This window comes from Martes martes (genome assembly GCF_963455335.1).
Source record: "Martes martes genome assembly, chromosome: 8".
Lineage (NCBI taxonomy): Eukaryota > Metazoa > Chordata > Mammalia > Carnivora > Mustelidae > Martes > Martes martes.
Window position 1 is genome coordinate 42,129,617 of NC_137895.1, and position 15,284 is coordinate 42,144,900.

The window sequence follows — 15,284 nt, forward strand, 5'->3', positions numbered from 1 at the left end:
ATCTATAGTTTATGATGTTTGGCGTTTTCTTTAAAATCGATATCAAACAAGACGATCTGTATTGTGGGTAGCTGAGAAAGGGGATTCATTCTGGGGTGGCACTGCTGGAAACGGATGGGGTGGGCTTCTTTAGGAATCTCAACATGGATGGAGGGTGGAGTCTAAAAATCCTTGAATCAGTGGCAATTTGTTGTTGGCTGCTTTATTATGAACAGCTTTAAGAGGTTTGTTCATTCATTCAACAAACATTCATCAATGGTCTACTAGGTGTCAGGTAGTGTTCTAGGTGCTAGAGACAGAGCAGTGAACCAGGCAGAAAAACAAATAAAAAAACCCCACCCACCTTGCCCTCATTGAGTTTACATTCTAGTTGGCGGAGACCAAGTAAATTATGTAAATTATGTTTTAGAGAAAAATAAAGAGGAAAAAGGGGATAGGAAGAACCAGAGTATGGTTTCTCATGTGACTGGGGCCAGCCTCCCCAAGGTGACGTCTGAGCGAAAGACTGAAGTAGGTGAAAGAGCAAGCCACAGAAATCTCAGAGGAAGGGTGGTCCAGGCAGCGGGGACAAGTAGTACAAAGGGCTCGAGGTGGGGGTGTCCCTGGGCTCACCAGAGAAAATACAGGAAGTATGAATTTCAGATGAACAACACCTACTTTTTTTTTTTTTTTTTTTAAGATTTCACCTATTTATTTGACAGAGATCACAAGTAGGCAGAGAGGCAGGCAGAGAGAGAGGGAAGCAGGCTCCCCGCCGAGCAGAGAGCCCGATGCGGGGCTCGATCCCAGGACCCTGGGATCATGACCTGAGCTGAAGGCAGAGGCTTAACCCACTGAGCCACCCAAGCGCCCCAACACCTACGTTTTAAATAGAAGTATGTGCCATAAAACATTTGGGGGACACTTATACTAAAAAATCACACTGTCCAGTTTTTTATTTACTAAATCTAGGAACTCTAGGTATACTTAGTATATTTGGAGGAGTGAAAGGGGGCCAGCGGGTGGCCTGGAGTGAGGAAAGGGGACAGTAGAAACAGATAAAGTAAGAGAGGCACCAGGGGCCAGAGTGTGTAGGGCCCTTTTGGTCACGGTAAGAACGTTGGCTTTTACTCCAGCTGCGACTAGTCATCACTGGAAGGTGCCATGACCTGTGTCAGTTGGCCCACCATGTCACATGATGGAGGACAAGGGCAAAAACACAGGGACCTGTTAGGAGGCTACAGCAACTCTCCTGGTGAGGGATAATGGAGGTGCTGAGAAGTGCTGAGAGTCTGGGTATATTCTGGTGGTGAACCGGTAGTGTTTGCTGATGGACTGGATGCGGGGTGCCAGTGAAAGAGAAGGGACTGAGGAAGATGCCATTGCCATCCAGTGAAAGGGGGAAAATTCAGGTGGAGCAGGATTGCTTTGGAGCAGGGGAGGGGAGGATCATGAGTTCATGTTTGATGTCTTTAATAGGAGATATCCAGGTGGAAGTGTCAAGCTGGCAGTTAGAGGTGTCTTTTCAAATACCAAAACCTGGAATTGTTTCCTTTCACCCAAGTGAAAAGGGAAATGAAAACAAGGGTGAGGAATGGGCAAGAAGGCTGCTTAGAATAAGATGAGGTTCATAGCCCTGCTTTGGGAGACTTTACTGGGGCACGTGACTGTCTTAGGGAGCTGAGAAGTATGGGACGCTGCCAGTGTGTGGTAATCTCTTGAATCTCAGGGGAAGACAGGTCACCAGAGCCCTCAGACAACAGATGGACCAGCTGAGCTGTATATCACATCTCCACGCTTCCAGCTGCCAGGACCTAGCTGAGTCAGCTGAGGTGGGGCCCCACCACCTCTCAGTCACCCCCCTCCATGTTCTATAGCGGTGACCAGGTTAACCCATTCATGTCACTTCCCCGCAGATAAGAGCAGCTGTGAAAGAAATGTGGGAGTTACTCTCCACACAGATTACCTCAGAAGGAAAAAAAAATCTCTATGCAGGGGTGAGAAAAGCCTTTATTATTATTATGTTGTTCACAATCACAGTCTTCAGCCCACTGCTGTGATGAGTGAGGCTCTTCCCACCTGAAGCTCACACGGCGTGGCCTCTGCCCCATTTCCGGGAGCCCTCTCCTTTCTTCAAAGGTCTTCAGGAGACTCCTGATTCTTCCCTTCAGAGCTTAGGCGGCAACAGATGTTATCATTTCATCTCTCCCACCCACTAAAACTTGGCTCCTCCTCAAGGCACTTTCACATTTTCCCACACTTTCCTTCTCGAATCTTTTCCTGTCAGCTTCTATGTTTGCTCCTCCCCTTCTCTGTAGATGCTGTGAGAACTTGGCAATTGTCTCTTTGGCTCATTTTTGTTCCTTACTCTTCCCCTTTCTCCTCCCCCATTTTATTTCTTTTGACTTGTATACTGAGATTTGGTTTACATTTTTGTTTTATCTGACTCTAATCAATAAGGCTCAGAATGGAGTTTTTGGTGCTTTTGCTTTTTTTCTTTACCTTCGTTACGTTACTTATGGGCATCTCAGTTTCATTAGGAAATCAATTATACATCCCTAATAATGAAACTTAATTTGGGCAAGTTTTGGTGATTCTCCCCATGCCAAGTCTATGATATGATTGACAGCTGGGATAAAACATGTAACAATTGCCATTAATGTTTTGTTTTGAGATTATCAAACTCTACTTGAAAGTTTCCCACCGGCTTTATTTTGGGAAGAAGTTATTTGATCCAGAGATTTGTATGTAAGCGATCTCCATGGTTCAAGTCATTTGGTTTAAGTTGTTTAATGAATCTGGGTTAACTGGAACTCAGATTCCAGTTCCACATGGAACCCCGGCTCCCTTTGTCTGACCTGCTCTTTTCTGCCAATTAGCTGGGTTTGAATTCAAAAGGCTTTTTCTCTGAAGCCAGTTATTGTTGATTATCTTGGTGAATTCTCACTCTGCCACAGTTAAGGGCAAGTTTTCAATCTTCATCCATTGGTGTCTCAACTGGGTTTCCCCTTTCAGGTCCATGGGAAGTGTGAGATGGGTGAAATTCCTTGGAAAGAAATGCCTCCTCCTTCCTTTAGCAAAATCTGCCAGGGTTTTGGTGGTGAGTCTTTATTGTGCTGCCTTATCTTGCACAGGCAGTTGCATCTTTGGCATCTAGTTTTCAAATTGGTTGACTGGAAAAAATGCAATGTGAATGTCAGTTTTTTAAAGTTGCCATATAGTGAGTTCTCATTCTGTGCTGGTCTTTTACATAGAAGATGCATTCCATTCTCACAACCCATTTTATAGATGGAGACGGCTCCTCAGAGAGGTTAAAAAACTGGCCCAAGTTAGAGATAGTAAGTGTGGGAAATCAGGGCTTGCACCAGATCTGTCTGATTCTAAAACACGTGTTCCTGAGGACAAAAATTCCTGATATGATATGGGGTTTAAACTAAATCAGCAGACGAGAATCAAGATGATTCCTTTCCCTTCTCCCAAAGATTTAAGTTTTCCCTGGAAGATTTCCAACTACTGGGATACTCATTTAAAATCTAAACATTGAGTTGTCTTTGCAATGTCCTTTCTCCATTCCTGGAGTCAGAACCCTGATTAGTCAAAAGAAACCCTGAGTCTCTAATCTGCTAATTTTAAAAAAATGTTGTTTTGAATATAGTGGGTTCTGGAATCAGAAACCAACTGTTCTATACTGTATGTCATCAATAGATGAAACCAGCTCCCAAATGCCAAGCTATGGGGAACATGTACTCATTAAAGACAGACTGTTTAATTCTTCCATGATTGCTACCCAACGACTGCTCTAATCTCAATGCATATGACAGATGCTCTGTACATTGTTGATAGGTTAGTTCAGGTTAAAAATGGAGGTAGAAGCTGGGAGAGTGATTTGTATTATCTTTACTGTTGTTCCCAGCAGAAGGTCAGAAGATGAATTCCAAATGAGAGGCTGAACTCAATTGGTCTCTTTCAACGTGTGCTTGATGAGGTGTTTCTGATGGGGCTTTTATTGGTCAAGCTTGAAAGATCATCTTTTCAGAAAGGTCAAATTCCCCATTATCCAGGAAGAGGGAAGTCAGGCTGCTAGCACTTCTGATGCTAGGTTTCTTCCTTTCTCATTTCTTACACATAAGAAAGAAATATAGAAAATGTGCAGATGACAGGTAGGATGTCCGCATGGAAATAAGACTTTATTATGTTTCCCCTCTACTGCCTATTATGATTACATACCCGAGTGTAAGGAAAAGGTGACCCCAGGCAGTGTGGCAACAAATATAGTTCACTTGTTTCTTCTCCTGCCCCCAGCCTTAGAGGACCCATACAATGTGATAGTGAAGAGCTCAGGTTGTAAAGTGGAACAGCTCTAGGCTTAAATCTTGGTTCCTTTACCAGCTGGCTTCATTTTGGGCAAGTGACACAATTTCTCTAACTTATAGTTCCCACCTATAAGGTAGTGATAGAAATAGTACCTCTATGCTATGGTTACTATGAAGATTAAAAGGATTAATGTCTATAAAACCGTTAGCAGAGTGCCTAGCTTACAGTCAGTATTGAATAGATGGCAGCTGTTTAAAAAAAATTATTACAGTAGTTACAGAAAATATACTAGCTCATTAGCTGAAAATACTGCTAGGATGGAAGTACATAAAGGAAGAGGGAAGATGATAGCAGGACTCCCTGATACCAATTGTATGTAAATCATTTAGCAGCACTCAAAGGCTCATAGATCATACTGCGCCTCTGTGCTGTGAGAGAAGACTGAATCACTTCCATTTCCACCAGTAAATGCTCAGGGCCATAATAGGGTGCGGACCAAGAAATCCTGCCTGCCTACCTGGAAATGACTAACCTCCTTTCTCTAATTTAATAAAGTGGGATAATGTTGGTGAGGGTAAGAAGAGAGAATACAAAAGTGGCCAGAGAGGGAAATGAGGGTGGAAGGGAAAGGAAACGTTTGCCCCAACCTGCGCTCAGACCTGAACACCATTTGTGTCCTAATGTCCTCTACGGCTTGAGTTCCCAGATCAGAGCTCTGAGTTAAGCTGTGTGGCATGTGAGCACCTAATTCCCACTCTCCTAACCAGCAATGGCAAGGTTTCTTAGCCAAATTCACTCCAGGGGCAAAGGCCTGGGTAATTTCTTGGAGGGATGGTATATTATTTTATAACAAGGTATCTAAGACCCCAAACTATTTGTAGACCCATATAAGGCGAGAAATTGCATTAAAAAGCTCACCTTGGAAAGAGGGAAATGCCTTTGACAGCGGCAGCTCACCAGGTGGTCACCAATATCCTGGCTACTGATTGGTGAGGAGAGAGGCTGTCGCAGAAGCACTTGTGCTCATTACCCTAAGCAAGGAGAGCTTTTCCTTCTCCTCCTGGGTGTTGGCTTTCTACTCTGTACACATTTTTGGATGAACTATATTTGGCTTTTGGATTAGCATTCTGAAGGCGTGCTGAGTTTGTTTAAAACTACAATCACAACCTGAATGCCGGACTGTGGCTGTGGATAATTCTTCGGATTGTGTTAGGGCTCCTCCACCACTTATTGTAAACTCTGCCTTTCTGTAGCGGACAGTTAGCTCCCATCTGCTTCAATGTAAATGAGTCTGTCAAATTCATCACAATTGGGGTGCCTGGGTGGCTCAGTGGGTTAAGCCTCTGCCTTCGGCTCAGGTCATAATCCCAGGGTCCTGGGATCAAGCCCTGCATCGGGCTCTCTGCTCAGCAGGGAGCCTGCTTCCCCCACTCTCTGTGCCTGCCTCTCTGCCTATAAATAAATAAAATCTTAAAAAAAAAATTCATCACAACTTTCCTACTTGTATGAGTTTGGTCTACTTCCTTGAAGCAAGCCAAGCAAATTCTCTAAATACCAAACATAGGATGGGGATTCCAAGGGGGCACTGGGTCATTGTTCCCCTCTATGGTGCTTCTCCACCCCCATCCCAGCTAATGGTGGAAGATGTTCAGATAACTGCTTAAGACAACATGCCAGTGGATACTGCCAGATCGTCTGTGATGCCAGTTCAACTGCTAAGTTTTCTCAGAAAATCAATTCTTACTCTGTGTTCTCAGCCCCTCAGCTGCATTCTCCTGACCTGATTATCTTGCTTTCTTCTGCCAATGGATTTGCATCATTTTTCGTATGCTTTGTTTGACTGCCCTGTCTCCAGCCTGTTGAGACTGTCTGTGGGTGGTTTCCCTGTAGCGAGATGACAAGGGCAAAGGTCAGAAGCTTCCATGATTCATTTCCTCTTTGCTGCATGCAGTGGATGGTTTTCTGGGTGAGTCACTCAGATGCCAAACACAGGAAGGATTTTCTTCACATGCAGGCCCCCAGGCTCCGCTATGCCCTGAATCGGAGCAACTGAGTTCTTAATAACTCCTTAAAATTTTTGTGTTTTTTTTTCTGATGATTTCATATGCCCATTTGTATCCCCTTTCTTTGTGTCTGATGACTCTGACTTGTGAATACTGCCTACCCCTTGGAGAACTTTCTGGTATCTTGTGGAGCCTCACTGAATTCTAACTCTAGAATAATTGGACTTTAAAAAATCTATCCCAAACATACTCTAGTACTAAAACTGTGGTAAGTCATCTATTCTGGAGTGTTAATGGCAGTCTACTTGTGACTCCTCAAAAATCCACCCTCCTCTTTCTCTTCCAGAAAACAACCTATGGGAGGAAAATGGATGTCAGCTGAGGAAGTTGTTGAAATTACCTAGTGCTAAGCTCTGCAGTAAACTGGTTTTTTTCCCCCTTAATGATGGGAGGGATATTATTTTCCTTCTTTTTTTAACCTTTTAAAAATTATGAAACAGAATATGCAAACAGAAAACATAAACATATAGTTTAATGAATAATTATAAAATGAACACCCCTCAATCAAGAAATGGACCATGGCAAGCCCAGAAGCCCCTCCTTTGTTTACCTTCGAGACCACACCCCGCCCCCTTATAGGTAACAGCTATTGTGACTTTTGTGGTAATCACTTCCTTGCTTTTCTTACCGCCTATGTTTGCAAGGTCACTATTTTCTAAGGTCATATCTCTTCTATCTTCTGCTGGTGGCACTCTATAATTCATCTGTATTAAATAATGACCATGGGATGACACTGGGCTACAGCTGTGTACATGTCCTGTTCTCTCCCTCACCCCCAAATTCCGCAGAACTGCTCATCTGTGTTTACTGTGTCGTGAACTATCAATATCCCTACTACGACACATGTTTACAGTAAAGACAGTGAAAAGGTGAAACAGTATGAAATTTTCAGTGGTCTCTCTTCTGTGTTCTGGGTTTCCTGAGTTGCAAGTAAAATTAAACAGTTTTGTAATTGGAGTAGGAACACTCCTCTTCTCCCCATACTCCACCCCTCCCCCCATAACTTTTCTGAGAAATAGCCTGGCAAGGTCTAAAATCTACAGAACTTGGGCATGAAAAGGACCCATTTACTGGCCCTGAATTCTCCCCCGCATTGCCTACTCCTTTGAGAACATGCGTGCCATTTAGAATATTTCATCACACTTTTCATTGCAATTCCACATAAGGATTCTTATTCTTTTTTTTTTTTAAATTTTTTATTTATTTGTCAGAGAGAGAGAGAGAGAGAGAGAGCGCGAGTGCACAGACAGACAGAGTGGCAGAGGGAGAAGCAGGCTCCCTGCTGAGCAAAGAGCCCGATGTGGGACCCGATCCCAGGCCGCTGGGATCATGACCTGAGCCGAAGGCAGCTGCCCAACCAAGTGAGCCACCCAGGCGTCCCCCACATAAGGATTCTTTGACCTTCTTTGGTCTGTCATAGTTTCTGCTGAACTAGGAAAAAAAGAGAAGTGGGAATGGGACTTAAAACCTAATTCTTAACCATTTTTACTTCCTGTTTTCCTTTTCTTCCTTGATCTGCTCAGACAGGTTTGTGGACAAGGGAAGGAAAGTCAACATTTGTTGCACCCCTAATTTTGAATCCATTATCTTATTAAATGTTAATAACACTATGGGATAATAATGATGATGATTACTGTTTAACCTATTGACCCCCTTCACCTAGGGGTACCAGGCATCAAGTCACAGAAGTGGCCAGACGTGTGATGTCAGAAAGCACAGTAGGTACCAGGAGCCTGTGGTCAGCACCGTAAGTGTAGTGGGAGAGAAGCCATTCGGAAGACGGTGAAGACTACATGGCGTCCGATCACCCCAGACACATCCCCTGCGCTGTAGCGCGACTCGCTGTGTGACGCTGCTCGCTGCCCGTTCAGCCTGGACCTGATCCAAGAGGTGGTTCAGCAGCACCACCAGGACTTCACGTGTTGCCTGTAAGGCAGTTCCCCAGTGTAGCTCCTGTAGCTGGCGTTTCCCCATGAGAGGAGAGTAGGTTAAATGCTTGTGTGAAACAGTTTGGTCAGTCAAGCAGCAGGTGTTGGGAAAACAAACAAGGCAGGATTTAATTTTGGAGTATGTCTGGAGGTGGTATTAATGGAGCATGTTGAAGTTATTTTCAGAGGTGCTTATGAATTGTTCAAATCCATGTCCTTAACTTTGGGAGGGAGTAACATCTGAGTCACACTAAATGTGGAACCTGAACAGGGCCCAGAGCCTGTCACAGATGCCATTGACCTTGGGCCAATGGTTTTCATTCACCCACGAGGTTTGTTGCCTGGTGTTAAAGGGTATTTTTTCCGAAGAGGGAGCTGGAGAGAGAACACTGGTAGCAGCTCCCCCCTCTACATGACTCTGGGACCTTTTAACCCATGTGAGATGAGGAACAATTTTTCACCTTCATCCTGGCCTGGTTCTACTCTGTACCTCCTTTGGAGTGATTATATTGTTGCTATCTTTTAATGAAATGCTTTTCCTTCTTTTGTAATGCATATGTTGAATGATTTGTTCATGCTTGATTTATTCATTTAATCAGCAAATATTTTGGGAAGCCTGGGTGGCTCAGTCGGTTAAGGTCTGCCTTCTGCTCAGGTAATGCTTGCAGGGTCCTGGGATCAAATCCCTCGTCGGGCTCCTTGCTCAGTGGGGAGCCTGATTCTCCCTCTGCTTGCTTCTCCCCCTGCTTGTGTGCACTCTCTCTCTCTGGCATATCAATCAATCAATCTTTAAAAAAAAAATCAACATTTTTTTGAGCTCACACTAAGTGACCTGCACTGTCTCAGACCCTGGTGATACACAAATGAACGATACACTTATCTTTGTAATCTGAAGGAATGACAAAAAAAAAAAATCCAAAACAAAACAAAAAAACCCCACAATACCACATGTAACACTCAGATGCAGGGAAATCATGAGAGTTTTACTAGGAGATGGAAACACTAGCCTGAAAAGAAAATAGCCAGATGTGTCATTTTCCTTGCTTTTTCTCATTTCTGTTTCTACTCTGGCCAAAAATTCTTACATTATGCTTTTGTGAAAGTCCCTTCTTCAAGTCATTGTAGGAGCATTATTGATTTGTTCCCTCACTTAGTGGGAGTTACCAAATTTTTCCATATATCTAAGATAGGTTAGTGTCACACAATGTTAGAGTTGGACAGACCTCCAATGTGTATCCATGAGGAACAGTATTCCAGATGGGGATGTGATTTGCCCAATATTGGTGGCCGGTTAGTAGCAGCTGTCCCGTGCCTCCCGCTCCCCAGTGGATTTCCTGCCTGATTTGTCTTCCTGACATCTGTTCCACAACCGACAACACTTCACTGTGCCACTGGATCCTGTTTGTATCTGACACACATATTCATGTGCTGATCATACTGACATTATGGCGAATATACATTCAGAGTCTACTGGATGCTAAGCAATAAGCTAAGGGCTTTATATGCATGACATTATTAATCTTTACAAAGACCTTTAAAAAAAAGATTTATTTATTTATTTGAGAGAGAGGGAGAGAGGAGACACAAACGGAGGCGGGGCTAGAGGGAGAGGGAGAGAAATCCCCAAGCAGACTCCCTTCCAAGCACAGAAGTGGGTGTGGGGCCCAACCCCAGAACCCCGAGATCACAACCTAAGCGAAATCAAGAATTGGACATTCAACCGACTGAGGCACCCCTCTTTGCAACAACCTTTGAAGAACAGCATGATTATTATTATTATTTTCATCTTACAGATGAGGAAAAGATTTAGAAAGGCCAAGCCAATGGTTCCCTTACCAACTTAAAAAAAAAAAACTAGGTTATCTTGAAAAACAAAATAAATAATGATAGCATTAGATTAAAGTCAGAGGAAAATATCCATGAGCCCATAATAATATTGACAAATAATTGAATAAATGAATTGAGGAAAAGGAACAATTCTTCCTTACAGAGGATTCCAATTAGTAGAGGGATGAGGGGAAAGGATCACCATTAGAACACTACAGTAATAATTGTGGCAGGTATTGGTGCATGGAAGTTGGAGAACAGTATTGCAGTTTCAAAGTACCTCCCTCAAGATATTTACTAATTAAAAAAGGAAAACTAGTGGTGTCTTGGTGTCTCAGTTAAGTGTTTGACTCTAGATCTTGGCTTAGGTCTTGATCTCACTTTGAACAGCATAAAAAGAGCTAAATCAAAGTGTAAATGCAAGGCCCGTTTTAATGTGTGTATCTTCTTTTATATTTGCCACAGCTCATCTTTCCGGTTGCTTCAGGGTCTGGCAAGTTAAAGTTCCCAGCAGGCTGGAATTTCCCACATTTGGGGAACTGGTTGCCAAAGAGGTGTGATAGGGAGGTTGTCAAAAGGGCTCAGAGCCTACATCCTCTTCCTCTATCATGACTTTTTGCATCAGGCAGCATAGCAGCCCCCAGAAATGTAAAGGTGAATGTGGTGCAGTCCCTGCCTAGTCCTGGCCTAGTTTGGATGTGGACCCACGCATTATTTGAACTGGGGATTGAACAAATCAGGGCAAAAGGGAGGGGAGCATTGCTATTGGAACAAAAAATGAATGTCACCATTTTCACACGTGGGGACCTTGACATAACTTACCGAGGTGTGATGGCTCTATTTTTAGAAATTGGAATTGAACTCCTCCTTTGGACAGTGGACCTCCTCTCCTCCAAGAATGGGGCTGTGGTCTGGAAATTTAGAGAGATTTTGCTCTGCATAATCAAGTTATGGGAATTGGGGACAATTACTCAGTGGTTCAAAGACAACTGTAAACAAGCAGGAATGTGGAAGTGGGGTGCAGCCTGTGCTCCAGATTTCCCCAGATAAATCAGAGGAAGGAGGAGCTTGGAAGCGTTAGGGTGGGCGCGTGCTTTGCTGAGTATGGAGTGGAGAAGTGCAATAATAACAATACCCTGCAGTGGGGTCTGGTGCTGGTTGTAATGGGACCACAGAGGAGAGGATCTGGCTCCTTGATGGGGCGAGGACAAGGGGCTAGAGGAATGAAAACCTCACAGGGTACACTATATGTGAAATTGAAATATGAGTAAGAGTTCATCAGATGTCTGAGGTTAAAAGAGCTTTCTAGAAAGAGGGCTCATACAACATTAGTGAGTAACAGTCCCACCTCCCAGGACCTTTTGAAATTTTTTCTGAGCGAGATATGGTATCAGTATACGGCTTCTGCCAGAATACAGATAAGTTTCCTGGGAGGGTATTATGATTATGTAACAGCAGTTTCAGAGGAATATACCGAGTGAGTTGTGTTAAAGGAAGAGAAAAAACTAGGGCACTCAGCTCTGGCAGGTCAGGTGCTATTCCTACTTCTAACCCTATTAGGGCGTGAAATGGGGGTCCTGGGCATCCAGGGAGATACAGAACAGTTGTGCTTGTCTAAGTGCGCATGTATGTGTGTGTGTGTTGTGGGGCACAGGTTCCAAACATTTCCTTGTGAGCCATGCTGGCTTTGACAAAATGGCTGTTCCCTCGTTTAGATGGGATATGACTAACCCTTCAAACCATTACTCTGTTTGAAATGAACAGCATGCAGAATAAAAAATGTGATGGTGATAATGAAATGTCTAGTGGTTTTTGAGAATTCATTGCATACTTTATATGTAATTTCTTATTTCAACCTTCCTGCCACCTGGTAAAGTAGATACTATCATTAGCATCTTCACTTTGCAGAGGAAGGGACAGAGAAGGGGTGAACTAACATGGCCATGGTCAAAGAGCCATCAGGGGGCAGATCCTAAGTCCCACTTAACCACTAGCTGTGCTGCATTGCTGCTGCTGAAAGATTCAAGCCAAGATTTGAGCATCAGCTTAGTGATCGCATGTACACTAAATGCCTTCTGTGAGTCTCCCTTCATGGCATTTTGGGTGAGACAATACTATGCTGGACTGTCCTGTGCAGGTGCCATTACAAGTCCTGTACCCCAACCGCCAGGTACTCCCCAGTCGCTGTGACCACTCAACGTGTCTACTCATGTCCATTCACCCATGCCCTACTGCTAAGAATGATGGTAGGCTCACAAGGCAGGACCTGAGCAAATTAAACCTGACAACCTGACTATGGGCAAGAGCTTGGGATAACTTGGTGACTCTGGGCAAGCTCTTCAAGTTCCCCAAGCCCCAGTTTTCCTCCAGGATAATAAGATTGGTTCTGCAGATCCCATAGGACTGTGGTGAGGAACCTCTAATATCAAGGGTGCTTCAAAATAATTAAAGTAGAATGTTGTGCAAGGTAAAAAGACAAATAAGGAGGAGCTCTTGCCCACTCACAGCCTGGCAAGTTGAGTGGGGTGCTAACCAACCCTTTTAACCAATGGAGTGATACAGAGCTTTGCTCTACTCAGTGTAGTCCCTGGGCAAGAATCTCATCCCTGGGTTGTTAAAAATACAGAATCTCAGCCCTCATCCCAACCCCACTGAATCAGAATTTATCTCGTAACAGGATCCCCAGGTAGTTTGGACGCACATGAAAGTTTGAAGAGCTCTGGCTGTAGAGCACACAGGAGGGGATAAGAAAGTCTGTGCACTGCAGTGAGCGGGGATGTCTTCCAGAGAAGGGAATGCCAGGCTTTGAAACAACAAGTGGGCTTCCAACAGGCACGGAGAATACAGAGTAAATAAGAGCCTACTACGTAGGAGCATAGAATTTCTCTCCGTGTAATTATTTCTTCGTTTGAGACATTGCAGCTCCAAAATGAATGAAAATGTATGTGTAATCAGGAAACAAGAGGGTCTTTGAGTATCAAGGTTCCTGTCTGATAATGTCAACTAGTTCAACAAACATTCTTGGACAACAATTGTTGATAATCCTTCAACACATACGTGCTCCTTATGTGAAGGAAGAGTGCACGAAACAGGTATGTTCTTTTCCTAAGTTCTGAACCCATAAAAGCCCAGGTTAGAATCCTGGAAAAACCATATTCCGTATGTCTAAATGTGGGAAATTTTTAAGCCTTGCCATTCCACAGTTTCCAAATCTGTAAATGAGATCATGATGGTACCCATTTCGTTGGGTTTATGAGAAGCTTACATGAATAATATGTTTAGAGCACTGGAAATAGTAATAGGAACATAGAACAAGTTTATTGGTATTTTCTGTAATTAGTGGTTAGTGTGGGCAGAGTAATTGGAGATTTTGGAATAGGTTTAACACTTCTAAAGACCTTTTAAGATTCCTGGATGGCCAAATAACCTGTGTTTCTTACTACCTGACTACAGACAACACTGAACAAGAGGGTAGCTAACATTCCCCATGGTACGCAGTTATAAGCTTGTCCAAAGACTTCCATCTTTTGCTATTTCATCCTGGCTCATTCCTTGTTCATTGTGTGACCATGAACCAGTCACTTCACTCCCAGACCTCAGGATCCTCATACAGATAATGGTGATAACCATTACACCTGCACATAGGGTTGTTATCAGGATTAAATAAATTACTATAAGTAAAATGCTTAGAACAGTGCCTGATTCATTTTAGGCAATTGATAAATCCTAGCTATTATCATTATCATCACTCTTCTTTCTATTACTTTCCTTAATTAAAGAACTCTCTGGGGGCACCTGAGTGGCTCAGTCAGTTAAGTGTCCAACTAGTGATTTCAGCTCAGGTTATGAACTCCTGGGTCATGGGATGGAGTCCCAAGTCAGGCTCTGTGCTCAGTGGGGGGTCTGCTTGAAGATTTTCTCCCTCTGCCCCTCCCCACGTTCTCCTTTTCTCTTTCTCTCTAACATAAATAAATAAAAATCTTTTAAAAAAAGAACTCTCTGAAAATTAAGCACAGTATAGGGTATCACTCACCTATTCTCAAGGTTGGTTCTAACATACAGTGTCCTTTATGCTCAAATCCTTGGCTCTGCCACGGCTCTTGCTTGAGAGGAACTTGATTTGTTTGGTCATTAGGCCACACAGAGTATTCTTAGTCCATACCTGCCATGGGAGCAAAAAGGGAAATATGATATACAAGCTTAAAATAGGCTATCTGTTAAGAATCCCCTTGCCATCACCACCCCCAAGCCCTGTCACACACACTCTCTCTCCAATTTGAGAAAGTGGACATTCGTTTTCAAGTCTGTGTCCTTATCGTTGGTAATTTCTTTAAAGGGGACACACAGACTGAGTGCGTCTATAAAGATGCAGAACATGGCAGCTGCTCTAAAGCTGAGCAGCCACATCTCACATTTTCTGTCCTGCTATATTGGGTAGTTCATCATCTTACCTTTTTCATTCGCTTTTCGTCATCACACAATGTACTGTTTCACTCTGAGGAGAAAATGGAACACCTGTTGTAACTCTTTGAGGATTTTGTTCTGTGTTTTCTTGTAAAACCAAACCAGAAACCCCCACGGGCAAAACCAGCTGTGCCTCATATTTAAACACAAACTATAAAGTGTGGAGGGAAAGAAAAAAGAGAGTTAGCCAATGAAAACAGAATGCAGGGGGCCAGAAGTGGTTTTCAAGATTTATGAGCTGAAAGCAAGTCACACTTTAATGAATATTAAGTGAAACCCATCTTATTTGTGGAAGACAGGCTATATTTTCCTATGGACTCTTACATAGAATGCCTCTTTTTTGAAACTTGAGTTGTCTCCTTAAAATGATATGCATGTCAGAACGTTACAATAAATATTCTGAAAACTAGAAAAATAATTGATGGTTTGGTACCATGGAAATTATATATTTTTCCTCTAAAATGTGTCAGATTTTTATCTACTGGTACATGTGGTAAGTGAAGTGTAAGGACATAAAATAGGGTCTTATATTTCAATTTGTTACCCTTGGTTTGAGGCTCTTGTAATTTTGAAAATGAGGCCCAAATTTGGTATAGGGAGTAAGATGTGGGCAGGGTTTGTCTTCAGTGTTTTTCTCCCTTATGTTCCAAATTCTCCTTCAATTCTGGCCGCCACTAGGAACTCTACCCCCACTTCCCTACTACTCCCG

General features: G+C 43.1%; 1 long non-coding RNA gene across 2 annotated transcripts; it reads right to left on the bottom strand.

Moving 5' to 3' along the window:
• Positions 1 to 1,970: 1,970 nt before the first annotated feature.
• Positions 1,971 to 14,723, bottom strand: LOC308347618. 2 transcript variants are annotated; one of them, XR_013967263.1, is made up of 4 exons: positions 14,563 to 14,688; positions 14,145 to 14,273; positions 10,934 to 11,022; positions 1,973 to 3,152 (listed from the first exon to the last, which is right to left on the bottom strand). It is a non-coding gene; the product is annotated as an uncharacterized lncRNA (long non-coding RNA). The 2 variants fall into 2 exon arrangements; XR_013967262.1 differs by lacking the exon at positions 10,934 to 11,022 and having other exon boundaries at positions 1,971 to 3,152; positions 14,563 to 14,723.
• Between the last annotated feature and the right edge of the window lie 561 nt (positions 14,724 to 15,284).